This window comes from Anastrepha obliqua, chromosome 4 (assembly GCF_027943255.1).
Source record: "Anastrepha obliqua isolate idAnaObli1 chromosome 4, idAnaObli1_1.0, whole genome shotgun sequence".
Classification (NCBI taxonomy): Eukaryota; Metazoa; Arthropoda; class Insecta; order Diptera; family Tephritidae; genus Anastrepha; species Anastrepha obliqua.
The window spans coordinates 31,825,929-31,845,245 of NC_072895.1; the positions used below are offsets into that span (position 1 = coordinate 31,825,929).

General features: G+C 32.9%; 1 protein-coding gene across 5 annotated transcripts in view; it reads right to left on the reverse strand.

Annotated features, from left to right (window-relative positions):
* Nucleotides 1-17,898, reverse strand: part of LOC129246254 (RING finger protein nhl-1) — a 110,056-nt gene extending 92,158 nt beyond the window's left edge. For 4 of the 5 annotated variants that reach the window (XM_054884924.1, XM_054884922.1, XM_054884923.1 and 1 more), the window contains exon 1: nucleotides 17,490-17,898. The gene's annotated coding sequence lies outside the window, so the exon portion shown is untranslated. The remainder of the gene's footprint in view (nucleotides 1-17,489) is intronic. The other variant, XM_054884920.1, reaches the window with a different exon arrangement.
* Nucleotides 17,899-19,317: the final 1,419 nt, after the last annotated feature.

The window sequence follows — 19,317 nt, forward strand, 5'->3', positions numbered from 1 at the left end:
TTTTTTGAATGAAACATATTCTTATTTCCGGAAAATTTTTTGTAGAAATTTTGAGAAAAAAAGTGTTTAAGAAAAAATATTATTAGATTTTTTTAAGTTTCAAAAAATTTTCTGAAAATTGAATTTTGAAAAAAAAAATTATAATTTTGAAATTTATTCTCTGTTGCGAATTTAAGTTTTGAGTTCTATAAGTGAAATATATTCGGTTCTTCTTGAATTTTTTTTTTTGCTTTTTTTTGAATAAAACTAATTTATTATTTTCAGAAAAAAAAAATTTTACTCAACACTTTTAGTGAAAAATATTATTTTTGTCAGTTTCGAAAAATTTTAAAATGAACAATTTTCTGAAAATTTAAGTAAGTTTATGAGTGAGAAATTATTTTGGTGCCTATTCGACTTACGGGAATTATGTACAGATAATAAAATAATAAAAAAAATTTTCTGAAAATTGAATTTTGAAAAAAAAAAATTATAATTTTGAAATTTATTCTCTGTTGCGAATTTAAGTTTTGAGTTCTATAAGTGAAATATATTCGGTTCTTCTTGAATTTTTTTTTGCTTTTTTTTGAATAAAACTAATTTATTATTTTCAGAAAAAAAAATTTTACTCAACACTTTTAGTGAAAAATATTATTTTTGTCAGTTTCGAAAAATTTTAAAATGAAAAATTTTCTGAAAATTTAATTTTGATTTTTTTCTGTTGCGAATTTTACTATTGAGTTTGTTGAAGTGAAATATACGCGGCTTTTAGAATTTTTTTTTAATTTTTTAGAATAAAACATATTTTTTCCAATAAAATTTTTCTTGCTCAAAATTTGTTGGACAAAATATTGTTTTTATCAGTTTTGAAAAATTGTTCTCTACCAAACTTTAAATATGAAATATATTATAAATTTAAATTTAATTTTATTTAGATTTTCTTGTCGAATTTTTAATACTTTTTTCAAAAACAATTTTTTTTACAATACTTAGAATTTCTTGTTGTATATTTAATACTTTCTCCAAAAAAAAATTTTTTTTTTGCTCAAAATTTTTAGGAAAAAACATTCTTTATCAGTTTTGAAAAATGTTTTTTTCCAAAAAAATTTTTTTTTGTGTTAAAAGTTGTTAGCAAAAAATATTTTTTTTGTCTTTTTTGATAAACTGCCTATTTTCAGATAGAGAGTGAATTGTATAAAAATAGTGGAAGATTTTTGTACATTTTTTTAAATAAAGCATAGTATATCTATTAAGATTTTTTTTACTCAACATTTTTAGGAAAAAAATATTTTTTTTCTCTCAGTTTTGAAAAAATGTCAACCTCAAAAAGTTAAATATAAAATATATAAAAATTTTTGGAATATTTTAGAATACAATTTTTTTAAGGCTAAACATTTTTAGTAAAAAATAAGTATGTTTGTTTTTTCAAAAAACGATTTTTTTTGTCTGAAACTTTTAAGCAAAAATTTGTATTTATCATTTTTGAGAAACTGCCTCACCTTAGAAAGTCAAATTTTTTTTTTGCATTTTTTTAGAATAAAAATTTGTGCTTCCCAAACAATTTTTTTTTGTTCAAAACTTTTGGGAAATTGTTTTTTTACCATTTATAAAAATCTGCGCCCCTCATAAAGTGAGATACAGTCGCTTCTATATAATAGTTTTTTTTTGTCTTTTTTGAAAAACTGTCTCCCCTCAAAAGATGAAATAGGTGCATCCCGTTCTTCTTCGAATATTTTTCTGCATTTGTTAGAGTACAACGTACTTATTTTCAAAAGATTATTTTTTGCTCAAAATTTTTAGGTTGAAAATTTTGTTAGAAGTTTTTAGAATATAACATGCTTTTTTCCAACAAAATTTTTTTGTTCTCTTAAGAAAAAAAATTTTTTTTTGCCATTTTTGAAAAACTGGGTCCCTCAAGAAGTGAAATAAATTCTGTTCAAAATTTATTTTATTTTTTTGTTTTTTTGAGAAGATTTAAAAAAAAAATTTGCCGATCAAAATTTTTAATAAATCTATTTTCTTGTTAAATTTGAAAATCACCCGTCTCGGATTGTTTTCTTATTTTTTTTTTTATTATGCTCAGTAATACCTGAAAGTTTCATATTGGGATTTCCCATTGTTGAGTTATATTATATTTGTAGTTTTGCTCCAATTAGGGATGCCGCACCATAGCCATAACCGTAACCATAGTAATCAGCTATTATAATAAAAAATATGGGCACCACTGTGGGTTCTTATGGGTTCTCTTATGCGCTCACTAGATCTTGAAACTTTTAGGAGTATACTGAGAAATGTATGGTATAAAATTTTTGTAACTATAAAAATACTTGAAGATTAAAATCGAAAAACATATTTTGTAAAAAATGTCTTCGAGCTATGCTGAAAAATTCATTAATTCATTGAAAAATTTGTTTAAATTCAACTGCAGGAATTGTGCCGAAGTGACAAGAGCAAAAGCGATAATACAAAATTATTTTCAAATTTTATTAAAATACTCATAACAAACTCTTTCACTATGCAATGCATCTTTAAAATGCAGGTAATTTCTATGTATGTCTAAAATAAAATCGCAATTTCTTCTTTTACGCAGTCTTTGTGAGGACAACAAAGACACTTCAAAGGCACGCGCTTTGGCCTAGCAACACAGCAATGCAGCATTTAATGGCAACTTAATAACAAAGAAATTTTACTTAAAATATTTGCAGAAACACAGGCCATTACGAATTTCTACAAAATATTGAGTTGAAAATCAAATCATATATTATATATGCATTCGCACATACATACATACTTTAGTACCTATACACAAACACAAACATACAAATATGAAACCGAAATATGAACAAAAATTTAAGAATAAAATATTCTGTTTTTGTTTTTTATGGAAATTAAAAGATCAAAAATGCACAAAACAAATTTCCTAAGCGAATGAGGTATAAATATTCAAAAAACAAAAAAAAACAGAAATTAAATGCTATTAGTGAGCTAAAATTTTGCAAAATAAGAATTTCTTTTAAGAGGCTCTCGCAGCAGCATAGACTGAAGCGCTAGTAAAGATTTCACTTTACACAAATTATTTAGGAACATTTTTTGTACAGCACAAAATGTAGCGAAATATTCGCAGTAGGAAAATTAAATGAATTACTGTCCAAATTATATTTAGAAATTTTCTTATATCCATTGCGCACACAGTCGATGATATAAATATTGAACCGAGGCGCAATGATTTCTACTTAATAAAATTAAAAAGGAAGAGATGAAGAAAATCAAAACAGTCTGAAGCGGTCAAATAAATGCGGAAAAAATAAAATTTGCAACGCATTTATTTTTATTATAAACAAAATGACGTAAATACTCGAACACGTCCATGTAATGAAAAGAAGAATAGAAGGAGGAAGAAACCAAAGAAATTATTTTCAGTGAAGTAGAAACCAAAAACGCGTGGGAGCCAAAAATCAAAGCGAGTTGCGTGTGAAAAGGGAAATGAGATGTGAGAAATTGAACAATTCAAAAGATAATGTAAATAAATATAATATATATAAATATGCACAATATATATAATAAGTATATATGTATATATATATACAGCTGAGTTCACAGTAATAGCAGCGCAAAACCTACGAGGAACGGAACGACCTGGATTTACTGGATTTATATTTGGCTAAGGAATATCACTCCAGCAGCACTTCCCGTATGTGCATGGGCAATGTTTTGCTGCTACAATAACAACAATGCAATATTATTACTATTTATACATTCTTAAATAATTTTATTTTAATTTTCACTTAATATTTTTTTTTAATTTTTCACTTAGTTTTTAAACAAAAATTTTTTTAGTTTTTAATTTTTTTATTTATTATTTTTATTTTATTTTTATAGTTTGTATATATTTGTTTTAATTATAATTATTTTTTTTTTATTTTTTTAACTTTTTTTTTAATTTTTTTTAGTTTTAATTTTTTTTGTTTATTAATTTTATTTTATTTTTTTAGTTTCTAATTTTTTTTTAATTATTATTATTTTTTATTTTCTTAAATTTTTTTCTTATTTATGGTTTTTTTTTCATCAAAATTTAGTTTATACTACAATAAAGTAACATAACACAAAGTTTCAAACTATATAAAAAATTAAAAAGTTTTAATTTTTTACTTAATTAAAAAAAATTTTTAGTTTTTAATTTTTTTTTTTTATTATTTTTATTTTTTTTTTGTTTTAAACTTTTTTTAATTATTATTTTTATGTAATTTTTAAAATTTTTTTCTTATTTATTGTTTTTTTTTCATCAAAACATAGTTTATACTACAACAAAGTAGCATAACACAAAGTTTCAAACTATATAAAAAATTAAAAAGTTTTAATTATAATAAAAAGTTTGAAATTAAAAAGTTTTAATTTTTTCCTTGATTAAAAAAAAATTTTTTAGTTTTTAATTTTTTTTATTTATTATTTTTATTTTTATTTTTTTTTTGTTTTTAATTTTTTTTAATTAAGATTTTTATGTAATTTTTTAAATTTATTTCTTATTTATTGTTTTTTTTTTCATCAAAATGTATATTAGTTTATACTACAACAAAGTAAAATAACACAAAGTTTCAAACTATATAAAAAATAAAAAAGTTTTAATTAAAAAGTTTGAAATTAAAAAATTTTAATTTTTTACTTAATTAAAAAAAATTTTAGTTTTTAATTTTTTTTATTTATTATTTTTATTTTTTTTTTGTTTTTAATTTTTTGTTTATTTATTATTTTTATGTAATTTTTTAAATTTTTTTGCTTATTTATTGTTTTTTTTTTCATTAAAATATAGTTTATACTACAACAAAGTAAAATAACACAAAGTTACAAATTATATAAACATTAAAAAGTTTTAATTTTTAACTTAATAAAAAAAAAAATTTTTGGTTTTTAATTTTTTTTATTTACATATTATTTTTATTTTATTTTTTTTTTTTATTTTTTTAACTTTTTTCTTATTTACTGTTTTTTTCATCAAATTATAGTTTTTACTACAACAAAGTAACATAACACAAAAGTACAAACTAAATAAAAAATTAAAAAAAAATGCAACAAAATTTTGAACTTTTTGTTCAGAATTTCTGGGAAAATTCCAGAAACGCAGTTTTGCAATGCATTCAATTTTTTCAGTTTTTTCTTTATTCACTCCACTCGGGAGCAAGACTCAGTCTTGCGTTGGTTTCGTTAATCTTTGCTTTCTGATAGGGTAGGTGATTAGCCTGCCGCTACCAGTCTAGTCCAGTGGGAATGCCCCCCTGTCATTGCTTAGGAATAACGCCTTCTTACTGCTTGAAGCGCCATCTGTGTGTCAAATTTTTCTGGCAGAAGGATCACACAGATGGTTGAGGGACTTCGCTAAATTTGGCGTGTCTGCGCCATCACCGCGATTTTCTGCTTCCTCTTGCTGGCGCCACTGATGCAATGCATTCAATATTGTTACAATATTGCGCCAGTTTAAGTGGCTAAAAATTTGCGTTGATTTTTTATTTTTTTTTTTGTGCTGATGTTTATTTTTCTTTTTTTTTTGATATATTTTTTTTTCTGATATACATATATTTTTTTTTGTGATTTGTTTTGTTTGTTTTTTGGTTTGATTCCATACAACGAATGTTCGAAATAAAAGAGAATACCAGCAAAAAGTAAGTTTTCAAAAATCGTTGCGATTTTTGAGCTTTCACTAATTTGCACTTTTTTATTCAAAAACTTCTTTTTTCTTTTAAAAATTCTTTTTATTCTAAATCTCCTTTTTTCTGCTAAAATTTCTTTTTATTCTAAATCGTCTTTTTTTCTAAAAATTCATTTTATTCTAAATCTTTTTTTTTTCTGCTAAAAATTCCTTTTATTCTAAATCTCCCTTTTTCTGCTAAAAATTCGTTTTATTCTAATTAAAAAGTTTGAAATTTTAATCAAAGTTTATTTAAGTTTTTTTTTTTTAATTTCGTGCAATGATTAAATAGTTTCAAATTTTAATAGAAGGTTTTTAAATTTTTTTTTAATTTTTTGCAAAGTTGTATGCCTTAAATTATATGTTTTTTATTGTAGTCCTGTAAATAATTTTTTATTTACTAACAAAATACAGAAAATTAAACAAAATGTAAATAAATATTCAAAATATTGCAATATGTCGCGCTGCTATTATTTTGCACGCAGGTGTATGTATGTATTCGCATATAAGTGCCACCACGCAAAATACGCAACATCCGGCATTAAAAATTTAATTCGTATTATATGGATTTTCTTTATTATATTTAAAAATTTGTATGAAACGAATATTTCCATAGCAAAAATTGTGTTAATGATGCACGAATTTAACATAAAATGCTCAACCTAAGAGCTTAAGACTTCTCAACATTCAGTTGTTTCAGTTTTCTGAGTCAACTATAGCAACAACTATTTAATTTGCCATCCAGCCACATTCCACATTTATTTACCCAGTGAATCGTTATTGTTGCGCCTAAAAGTAGGCAAAGTTTGCTTAAACAAAATTGAGCGATATACATAAAATATTTTTGCATTAACCCAGCAGAAGATTTTTTGGAAATTGTTTGTGGGAAAACTGCTGCTAAAAAAGGGTTTATAATTTTAAGCACAACAATCAACTCTTTAATGCAGTTAATATTCAGGTTGCAAAAAGAAGTTACAACACAACTTTAAACCTGAGCAACTTGGAGTGTAAAAAATGAATGGAGAGAAAAGAATATGCATACAAATATTTAATATATCGAACTAAGGTAATAAATCGCTTTAAGGCACATACATAAATCATAGATTAACCAAAATCCAGTAATATTTTATCAAGGGCTGCGAGATTTTACAATATTTATGAACGCATTAAGAGTTCATACATATTAAACATAAAAAATACGAGCAAGTGATGGCTCAGATATGGGCTTTTTTACATGTACGGATACATAAATAAGCACCCTGTATTCCTAAACAAAAATACGCTAAAATTTTTGCAAATAAAACAGCCAGGTTATATTTTTTTCTGCAATTATCAGAGGAAATATTATATAAACTTTTCAGGCGCGTAGCCAGGATTTTTTTGTCGAATGGGCGCTTATATCAAATCCTGTCATAAATATAAATAAAATAAATGATACATAAATATAAATATATGAAAAAAGGAAATGTTAGTAGGTTTTCTTATAATACATAGCTATATATGTGCACAGGGAAGAAACTAAGAAAAACGTTCTAAAAAAATTAAATTAATCATTTACCAAAAAATTTAATTTTCAAATAAGAATTTTTTTTAATAAACACAAATTTAATTCACATCTCATTCAAAGAAATTTTTCAGATATTTTCTTTACTGATGGGTCCAAGAAACACCGGATGGTGCTTAAACGAGAGGGAGGACTCCCTCATTACGCTATGGGACGAATAGCAACTGTTTTTTTTTTTGTAATCTGAAAGTAGCAGATTTGATAATTGAGAGAGAAGATGGAGCGGGCCACAGATTGGAGTCTTTAGTGGCAGTTAGGCTGCACTAAAGGATCCGGAGAACGCAAAGCAAACCACAAAGATTGTTCAAGAATGCACGAGGAAGCTGAATTCTGTTGCAGAGCGGAATAAAAGTGTACTTATATGGGCTCCAGGACACTGCGAGGTTCAAGGGAATGAAATTGCCGATGAGTTGGCCAAGTGTGGATCAACAGTCACCACGCAGTTGCCAGAACCAATAATCCGAATCAGTTCTGCAGGAATCATGAAGCTCATCAGCGATTATGTTTGCAATTTACATAAAGAGCGATGGTCCGGTCTAGAACGCTGCAGAACTCCAAAGTGTTTTGTGACAAGCACGAACAGAAAGCTGTCCGATATTCTTCCAAAACTTGGTAGAAAACCCGTTGGGTAGATGTCGGTATTATTACATAACACAACCCATGGGGTCAGCATACATATGACCCCCATTGGAATAATTGAGAACCCGAATAGCCTGTCTTGCTTAGAGAAGGCGCATAGCACTGAGTATTTTCTCTGTGTGTCCTGCCTTTGCTAGAGCACGGCTACGAATTATGGTTTCCAATGTCATGGGAATGAGTATAATTCATTCTCTCGAGCTTGAGGATATTTTCAGATTTGCCAAAGAATCTGGAAAATTCTCACGGGACTAGCTATCTCAACTTCTGTCTCTATTCTATTCTATATCTTTCTCTCTATCACTTTCTTCAGCTACCCTATCTCTTTCTCTCACTCCTTTCCTGGTTGACCAACTCTTTTACTTACCAGAGCTTCTTACCAAATCTGAATCGAAGAAGTAAAGACATTTAGTCGGTTGAAAATTAAAAAAAAACTAATTTGATTTCAACTCTTCGCTTGTTGCCGGCAAATTTTTCTGAAATTCTATCAAACATATAAAACAAGGCTTTTAACATAGAAAGATGTGCTGACCCTTTGAACGTCTCCTGTGCTATCGTACTTCTTAAATGCGTTTGGAGTCGACGAGGTAATGAAAGTCATCTTTCAATCTCGCAAGTTCTTATGGAAAGAGTCGCTAGAATAGTTAAAAAATTATTTACAATCGGCATTGTATCTTTACGGCACAGCTCAATGCGTTTTGCAATCTTTTTTCGTCCTTTCCTCGCACTTCATATAGCAAATTATTTTATGTGAACTTCCTCGAAATCCACTACTAAGTCATCACAATAAAAAGTATAACATTTTTTTAATGAAATCACGCGCTTTTGCGATGTGTCCTGGGGCAATCTACTCTATGAACGATCCGGTATTTGTGCACCTCTAAGCGTGTCGCCACGCGATTGAAGTCGATTGTGTCACTCGTGAAATTGTATACAAGAGCACTGTTATATCCTTTTTCAAATATTTTATGTGTTTCAGCATTTTAGGCAGCTAACAAAGTATTTCTCTGAACTTCGGGCAGATCTTTCTATCCTTATTCTTCTTCTTAATTGGCGCGATAATGCTTACGCGATTTTGGCCGAGTTTAACAAAGCGCGCCAGTCGTTACTTTCTCGTGCTAACCGGCGCCAGTTGGGCACACCAAGTGAAGCGAAGTCCTTCCCCGCCTGATCTTTCTATCCGCAAACTGGAGTTTGAGGGTCGTACCAGGCAATCTTTCTATGTATGGAGGAAGGATTGGAACGAGGGGAAAAGCTGCACCGAATCTGATACCTCTGTTCGCACTGACAGCTCCAAGATGGAATCAGGAGTCGGAGCAGGGGTTTTCTCTAAATCAGCCAATTTAACTATTTCCTAAAAACTGTCAAATACTGCTATTTTTTCAGACAGACGTCTTTGCGATCTTGCAGACATGCAAAATGCTTCGGGAACGTGGGAGTGAGGGAGATTATAAAATTTTATCCGATAGTAAAGTCGCGATCAAGGCTCTGACGACGCCATGGTGAAGATCCAAGCTGGTGAACTTCTGTAAGGAGATCGAATCTCTTTTGTTTGCAGGTAACATTTCTCTGATCTCGGTTCCAGGTCACCGGAACATAGAAGGAAATGAAATTGCTGATGAGCTTGCCAGGAAGGGATCGAAAGAATTATTCTCAGAGGCATCTTACCCGGTTATCGGCATCCCGCTGACTATTGTTAAAAAAGAAGTGCACAACCTATTTCTCAGGAAAGCACAGAAGAGATGGAACTCCATTGCGAACACCCTTTGACCCAAATACAATAGACGCAGGACTGCTATGGACTGAATTCTCTCAAAACTTCCCTAGATATACCTTGGTATAACAACCACGTCACTCAATCAGATAACAAGACTTGGAAGCATCAGTTGATACAAATACGAGTATCTTAGGTAGGGGAATAAGTTCATAGCGTTTTTATAATTTCTTTTCTTTTACAACGATTTGTTTGCTGTTTGGCAAGGTGTAAGTATTCATTCGATAGAAATCTTTCTGACATACAAAACTATATTAATTGAACTTTTAAGTTATTTATTTTTATTAGTTTTGAGGCTTAGAAATGGAATACACCCAGGAGGCAAAAATCAACATTTTCGACATCTGCTCTTCCTTTCTTTTCAACGAGGTCAAAAAGCCGCCAAAGCAGCCCAGAACATATGCGACGTGTTTGGAGAAGGAGTGATAGATGATTCTACAGCACGGCAATGGTTTGCAAAGTTCAAAAAAAGCGACTGCGACGTCGATGGCACGCCCCGCAGCGGAAGGCCTTCTAAATTCGATCGTCTCAAATTACTTTTGAAGGAGCGGAAGAACGGTTGCCCAACCAGTTGTGAATTGGCGGAAAAAATGAACTGCGATCATAAGGCGATTCTCAGTCACTTTCATTCAATGAGATTTACCGAAAAATTGGGAGCCTGAGACCTTGGGTGCCTCACGAAAAAACAAGGAAAGTCGCCTTCAAATTGCTACTCAGCATCGCCCGCCATTGAGCAACACTCGGCCTTTGTATCGAATCGTCACGGGAGATGAGAAATGGTGTCTTTAAATCAATATGAAGCAAGGAATGGAGTGGATGGATCCAGGAGATATGTTAAAGCCGAGAGTCAAATCGGATCTTCAACCAATGAAGATCATGATATGTGTTTGGTGGGATTGGGAGGGCATGTTGCACTGGGAAATGCGCGAAAAGAGTGCCATGGTCATCAAGAAGCACTACATTCCCCAGTTACATCGCGTGAGTGAGGCTGTTCGACTGAAAAGACCTCATCGACATGGTCAAACCATAGTCCTTTACGACAATACCAGGCCCCATGTTGCACAAATCGTCAAAACCGCACTCCAAGAGTTCGAATGGGCGGTCCTTCAGCATCCGCCGTCTTCTCCGGAGCTTGCACCGTCCGATTACAATCTCTTCCGTTCCCTGTCAAACCATATGAAGGGTGTTACCTTCGATAACAAAGAGGTCCGCACGTTTAAAAACTGGCTCAAAAACTTCTTTGACGCCAGACCAGACGATTTTTGACTGAACGGCATCAACAAAATGGTTGAGAGGTGGGAAGAGGTTGTAAGCAGCAACGGCGAATATATAATTGATTAACGTATTCATATAATTATTATTTTTTGTATTTTGTATTTTTGTTTAAATAAAAGTCTTCGGTAAAAACGCTACGAACTTATTCCCCAATGCAATATCTACACTCGGAGATCTTCCATTGCCTGCCGAGGAACGACCACTATTAGAAAAAACTCTTTCTATGAGTTTGTATTTCGTGCCCGTGGATTAAAATCTATGCACTTCCAATTGACTTCAAAAAACAAAAACAATTCTTTGCCATTAAAAGGAAAATCAAACATAATGAGTAATGCAATTTTCAGTTTTTTGCTTGAATTTTAAAATCTTTAATTAAAAAAAAATTGTTAGTTGCTTTGCTGAAACTCTAAAATATTTTATAAAAAAAAAACAAATTTTATAAAAAAGTTTAGCTTTAAAGAAATATATATTATATTCCAGCGCTATGTGGTTTTTATTACATAAAATAGAATATTTAAATAGCGGCTTTGCTTGAATTTTGAAATGTGTAATGAAAAACAAAAAATGTTTAATGCTTAAATTTTTCAATCTACTAAAAAAATCTTTTCTTTTATCTTTAAAGAAATATATACAGGGTTGCCCATATTCGACGGACCCATCTGGCAACCCTGTATCTCTTTGCAGAGACGTCAGATCGCTTAATGACATACCGCGTTGGAAGCGTCAGTCCAAGCAGATTTTTACCATGGAACAGTACATGCCACGCGAGCGCTCCCAAATTGTTGAAATTTACATTCAACAAAATAAGTCAATTGGGAAAAGAAGAAGAAGCAGAAGAAAAGAAGAAAATTGTGATGCCAATTATTCGTCGAAAGCGTATGAGGCAGTTCTGGTTTCAACAAGACGGCGCTCCACCACACACAGCTCGTACCACAATCGATTTTTTGAAGAAATTGTTTCCTCGTCGTTTGATGTCGAAAAAGGGCGATTTTGACTGGGCACCGCGTTCGCCCGATTTCACGCCACCTGACTTCTTCTTGTGAGGATATTTAAAATCAAAGGTTTATATTGATAAGCCAAAGACCATAGAAGAGCTCAAGAACAACATCCGTGAGGAAATAGCCACTATTCCAGCCGAAATGTTAGCTAGACCTATGGAAAATGCTACAAAACGGGCACAACACGCCGTGCAGGCTCAAGGCGGCCATTTGAGAGATATCATATTCAAAAAGTGATGTCAACAAATCTACTTGAACCAAATAAAATGATTATTATCGTCAGCATCAAAAAAATTGCGTTTTTCTTTGATTTAAAAAAAAAAACACATGGGTCCGTCGAATATGGGCAACCCAGTATTCCTGTGCTATTTGGTTATTACTATTATATATAAAAAAATTACACTTCGCTGCAAATCTATGAACATACCACCATATTTTTTATAAAAATATCATACTACAACAAAAATCATATAACGCAGTTTCAAATTTTTCGAAAATTGAGAATTTCCAGAAAAATTTTGTGTACACAGTTCTATAGTCCATGCAAATGTGAAGTTGCTAAAATTTCACATTGATTTTTTATAAATTTTTCCCCTGCCGATGCTGTGCATTTTCTGCATATAACAAAAGCATGACATTTTTCTAACTAAAAACCGTGAAATTGGAAAAGTTGTAAGTTAATGGAATTTTTCTGATTTTTGTACATAATTTGAAAATTGGATTTATCAGTTTTTCCAAACAACAAATTGTATTTTTAAACAAAAATAATGAAAATTCATAAAATAAAAAAAAAATTGTAAAAACTTGTCAAAATGTTGATGTGCTAGCGTTTGTGTGCCGTTGAAAAAGAATCGAGGAATATCCGATGGAAGGGAGAATACTGAAAACTTTGAAAACCATTCCCGAAGTTGTTTAAAAAATTATTATAGCAATGATTATTTTAAAAATATTCTCCCAAAAATACGCCTGTGAGTCATTATATGACGAAATTAGATTTATATAGGAAAGAAAGAAGAAATAGCACGACTTATGAATCAAGTTCAGCGTGGCAATTACTAAAAATAACGAAACATAAACTTAACGGAAAATGTGTCGTCCCACGTAGATTACCACAAGACACTCTTCGATAGATAGTTGCTTAGGTTATGTATGTATAATAACAATTTTACGCACACATATTCACAATTCTTCATTATGAAAATATCGCTATCGAATGTAGAAAATTATAACAGTCAGTGGTGTTTAGCAACACAGCACGAGAAATATTTCATGCAAATTTTTGGCAGGCGCACATTGGAAGCTACGTCATTAATGACTTTTAGTTGTAGATTTACTGGAGGCTTGCACTTCGACCTCATGGTCTTTGTGCCCCATTCCTGACATAGAGAAATACTCGAAATTGCAACAGGTATTAAATAAGTAAATGCAAAATAAAGCAAGCAAAACATTTCGACAGTGCGGTTTCCACTTGATATACTCAGCTTCTGCAGTTTGCTCTGAGTCTGTTTTTATAGAATTTCCGGCCGCCAAATGACGTTTCGTGTTAATTTTTAAATAATATTTTAACTATGATTTCTCATCGTCTGATATCAGGAAACTTAATTTTTGACATATGAAATTTATGAACAGACATACAAAGGCAGATAGAAGTGACTGCCGTCACAGATGTGGCGCGCTCAAGTCAAAAGTGAAGGCGCGTTTTGTTAGCACTGATTTGATTATAGTCCGCAATCTTAAAGCATTCAGTATCTGCAATTATAATAACTTCACCAGGTCTTCCACAGCAGTGTTCAACATATGACTTAGAGACTTAGAAATCCAAGTATTTTGGTTATGGTATTAATTTTTTGTGTAAATTCGTTTATTTATTTCCATAAAATATAGTTCCTAACAATTACAGGGTGAACGATATGAAGTGCTTGCCAACTTCACACTGCTTGTACCTTTAAAACAGCTCATGACATCAACGTCAAAATTGTTCTAATGACAGTTCAATATATTGTTTATTAGCCATCAAAAGCATTTGCGTCTCAGTTTTGTTGATTTTTTTTTTTTCTGTGATGGAATTCAAACGTAATAGCGTGATTGCTTTATATTTGGCTGGAAAATCACAACCAGCCATTGTTCGAGAGCTCAGTCACCTCAAAGTGAATAAAATGTTTGTGTATCGCACTATAAAACGTTACAATAATACTGGTAGCACTGCAAAACGCTATGGAGGTGGATCAAAACTGCAAAAAAAAAAACCGCAACAACGCCAGAAATGGTTCGGAAAGTGAAGGCTCGACTTGAACGAAATCCACGTCGAAGTGGAAGAAAAATGGCCAAAGAACTGAAAATATCGCAAGACAGCATTCGACGCATATTGAAAAATGAGCTCAATGTCAAGGCTTACAAGTTCCCAAAAGCACACGACCTTTCACCACAGCAAAAAAAGTTCGGTGCGAAAGAGCAAAGGGGTTGTTGCGCTTGCATGAACGTGGCGAATTTCCTAACATTGTGTTTTCTGATGAAAAAAATTTCCCAATTGAGCAGTTCATAAACACTCAAAACGATCGTGTTTACTTGACCGAACGCTTATACGAGAATTTGAGCCTACGTATGGCCACTCGAAGCAATTTCCCATCGCAAGTAATGGTTTGGGCCGCAGTGACCGCTGATGGACGCTCTCCAATCGTTTGTATCGAGCCTGGTGTCAAAGTCAATGCGACTTATTATCGGGAAAATGTTTTAGAAGCTGCTTTAGAGCCGTGGGCACGCAAAAATTTCGGTCGTAGACCATGGACGTTCCAACAGGACTCGGCACCGTCTCATAAAGCTCGTGTGAACCATGAATAGTTAAAAAATCATGTTCCACACTTCATTTCGTCCACACAATGGCTTTCGAATTCGCCAGACACAAATCCGATGGACTATTCCATCTGGTCCATTTTGGAGAGCAAGGTGAGGACTAAAAAATATGCCAGTATGGATGCGCTGAAAAACGCGATTATACGAGAATGGGCCAAAATACCTCAAGATCACATTCGTGCAGCACGCAACTCATTTTTTGACCGTTTGAAGGCTGTTTGACCGTTTGAAAGTGAATATATGTTAAAATTGTAATCATTTTTGAAAAATTTTGTCTTTGAAATCAATAAAAACTAATTTCACACAAAAAAGTTATGGTGTTTTGAATAGGTAACACTTCATAACACCCTGTATATACATATGTACATATATAATTGGCGCGTACATCCTTTCTGGGTGTTTGGTCGGGCTCCTCTACCTATTTGTGGTGTGCGTCGTCCACAAATGGAGAGAGCTACAGTTTCAAGCCGACTCCGATATTTATTTTTTAAGAGCAACTTTTTAATGACAAGAATACACTCGAAGGTTTGCCATTGCCTGCCGAGGGGCGACCGCTACCTATGCAATGAGACTTTCAGCTATTAATCCATAGATGTCGCTAGGAGTATTTTTAAACCTTCCCAAATGTCTTGTTTTTTTCGTTTGTCATCTGTCAGCAATATTCAGTTCATTGTTTGTTACGTTTCATACAACAATGCATTTTTGTGGCTCTTAAAAATGTCGAATTTCGCGCCTTCAAACTACGATTAGCGGACGTCGTTGATTTTCTGTTATCAATTGAATAAAAACGCTTCTCGCTTTTAAAGGTCGGAAAGTGCCGCATGAACTGACTGAAAGGCAGCAAGAGAACCGAAAAACCACTTGTGAAATGCTGCTTTCCCGGTTCAAAACGCAGTCTTTTTTGCATCGAATCGTTGCGGGTGATGAAAAGTGGATGTATTTCTCCAATCCCAAGCGTAAGCGATCGTATGGTCCGCCCGGCCACAAGCCAAAAACAACGGCCAAACCAAAGCGCTTCGGCCGCAAGGCAATTCTGTGTGTTCTCTGGGATCAGCGTGGTATGATTTGGTACGAGCTATTAAAACCAGGTGAAACAGTTGACGGTGCACGCTACCAACGACAATTGGCCGATTTGAACAGCGCTATACACCGAAAACGCCCAAAATATGCCGATCGGCGTCCCAAAGTAATTTTTCTTGATGACAATGCACCGCCACATCGAACAAGAGCGACCCGGGAATTGGTGGAGACGTACGATTGGGAACCGCTGGTGCATGCGGCTTACTCAACAGACTTGGCGCCTTCCGATTATCATTTGTTTGCATCGATGGGCCACGCACTTTCCGAGCAGCGCTTCAATTCTCACGAAGAAGCCAAAAAATGGCTCGATGATTGGTTTGCGGCCAAAGACGGCCAATTTTTTTGGCGCGGCATCTACAAATTGCCTGAGAGATGGGAAAAATGTGTCGCTAGCGATGGCTATTATTTTGAAGATTAAATTTGTAACCATTTTTTGTTAATTCAAATAACGTTTCAACGTTTGAAATTGAAAAAAAAGTCGCATTTCATAGGTATGTATATACCTACATATACATATATATAATAGACGCGTACACCCCTTCTAGCTGTTTGACCGAGCTCCTCCTGCTATTTGTGGTGTGCGTCTTGATGCTGTTCCACAATTGGAGGGGCCTACAGTTTCAAGCCGACTCCGAACGGCAGATATTTTTATGAGGAGTTTTTTCATGGCAGAAATACAATCGGAGATTTGCCATTGCCTGCCGAGGGGGGACTGCTATTAGAAAAAACTTGTTCTTCTTTTATTAGAAAACTTCTTTTTTTTTGGTCTTTCACCAAGATTCGAACGTCCTTGGCACGGTTAATACCAATACTAATTAGGCTATTCTACTATTTGCTTTATAGTCGTCTTTATCTTCACTTTATGCGCCATGACGGCAACTAAATCGCACAATTTTACAGCGACACCCATTTTATGTGAGAAAAATCTTCTATGACATTCGTACACAATTTGCACCCCTGCCTTACTCATTTATTCATTTGCTTTTAATTCGTATTCTTGCTTTTTGCTAGCATTTCGGAAAACCTATAAATAACCACACAAGACACTAATGTGTAAAAAATGTGTGAAGCAGCACCGAAAATATACACAAAAAAAGCGTTGTGCTAAAATTACTTGCGTTCTTCTTCTTCTTCTTGTTCGTTTTGTGCGACCATTTGAATTTTGCTTCACACACTGTACGTATTCCAAGTTGAAGGATTCGCGTGGTAAAAAGTGAGCAACACTTAATTTGATTTTTCCGCTCACATGCTTCTAATACATATTTACCGTACATATATGTAGTATATGTTTGTGTGTATTTCTGGTAGTTTTGGTGTTATGCTGCTATAGTAAAATATAAAATAAATAACAGCATAATTGCCAGACGATATTGATGGAAAAATTTGCTGCTGCTCGAAGAGCGTAAAAACAATTTATTTGGCGTAATTTAAGTTTGTTCGTATATTTTTTATTTTTTTTATTTATTTTTTCTTTTTTTTTTGTTTCTTTTTTTTTTGTGCATAGTGGGCGTGAATTAAAAAGTCTCGCTGCGCACTTTTACATAATCATTAAGTTGAGAATTTCTTCTGCTTTTGTTGTACTTTCATACGCTCGCTAAAGCATTTAAACATTTAAGATTCCTTTAATAGCAGGATTCGTGCTGAGTGGCTTACTTTTGTATGTCTGCTGTATGATCCGTAGAAGTTTTTAACCGGTTACTCTCACTGGCGTCACAACGCATTCGTTAAATGCGTTTTTCGACTGGCAGAGGAATGGATGAGATTTTCACTTTTGCGTGTGATTTGCTCCAGCTAAACAATTCAATTAAAATATTTTCACACTTCAGTAAAAAAAACTAATCAATTTTATACGTTAAAGAATGAATGTAGGCGCTTTAATGTATTCGTATTCGAAAAACTACCGCCACGTCACGTACCGCCTATGTTGTAACGCACACGCGCTGAGGACCCGGGATCAGAAGTATTCTGAAATTTCTAATTTATTTCTTGCTTTCACTTCGCCCGAATTTATCTTTGAAACGATCACCAGAGTGCGAACTTTCGTCGCGCAGCCAAACGCGGCTGCTCGTACACTAGCAATGAAAAAATATCACAGAAGGAAAACAGCTCTTCAGAAAATTTGGACACCCCAAAATTATGTGGAAGTGTAGCGCATAAAGCTCGCTCGGCTGGCATCTTTGAATGTGGCTACATATATGTACGTGTATGTATGTATTTATGTATGTGGGTGTAGGTGTATGAGTACACATTTTGAGCGGCCTAACAGCAAAGTATACACTTGTGGTATGGAAATACACGCGTGTGTGTGTGTAGGTATATTAATTATTATAATTTTTTTCTGATTAATTTTTCATTTTTAATACAAAATATTTGTCACAGCAAAATAACAAAAATAAAATGAACAGCTGAATGAAGGTAAGTATTGTATAATGATGGCTCAGAAAAATATACGCCAATGTGCTTATGAAAATTCTATTTCGTATTTTTGAAAACAGAGGAGTCTAACTCAGTGATGGTAAATCTAGGGAAAAATCCCTAAATGTAGGGATATTTGTCGAAAAAGAAGGACAGATTTTTTTAAATTTTGTAAATGTAGGGAATTTTCAAAAAGGACAGAAAAAATTTTACAATAGCGGGAAATATTAAAAAAGTTCATTTAAAATAAAAAGCCGCAGTAAGATTTCATGCCAGTATTTTTTTCCTTATGGCAGCATACTTTTAAAGCGTTAATACGGCAACATTGCCATTTTTTCTTCGTTAACGCTAACGCGATCTTTTCTTTGCGCGAAAATTTTTAGTTGTCCCGCATTTCTTTTTTTTTAGTTTTAGCTTTTTTTATATTTAAAATTTATATATTTTACAGAAATGAGCTCCTCCTCTTCGATTGACTCTTCGGAGGAATACCAGGAGAAAAATTCAAGTATCGGTTCCAGAAATTTCGAAATAAGATTTAGCATTTTTTTCGCTGAGCATAATGTCGCCCTGCAAGTGGTGGACCATTTTATCCCAATCTTAAAAGTAATCGTGCCGGATTCTGAAAAAATAGGGAAGCGTAGGAAAAACTAGGGAATTTTTTTGGGATGTGTAGGGATTTTTCAAAAATCATTTACCATCACTGGTCTAACTATGAGGTACAGGGTTTGATTGAAAAGTAATGAGCCTTATTTTTATAAGCAGTTTTATTAAACCTTTTGGCTTATACAACTAATATTCTTCAAAATAGGACCCTTGAGCGTCAATATACCGCTGGTAGCGGTTCTTCCACTGCAGGAAACATTTTTTAAACTCGTCCGCCGGAATCGCGTTCAATTCGGCTGTCACAGTTTTTTGGATCGCCTCGATGGAGTCGAAACGCCTCCCCTTCAGCTTTCTTTTCAGGCGCGGGAACAAGAAGTCCGGACGCGACAGGTCTGGGCTGTAGGGAGGGAGGGGAAGCACCGGAACCCCCCAAAAAGAAGTCTGGAGCGGTCAAATCAGGCGA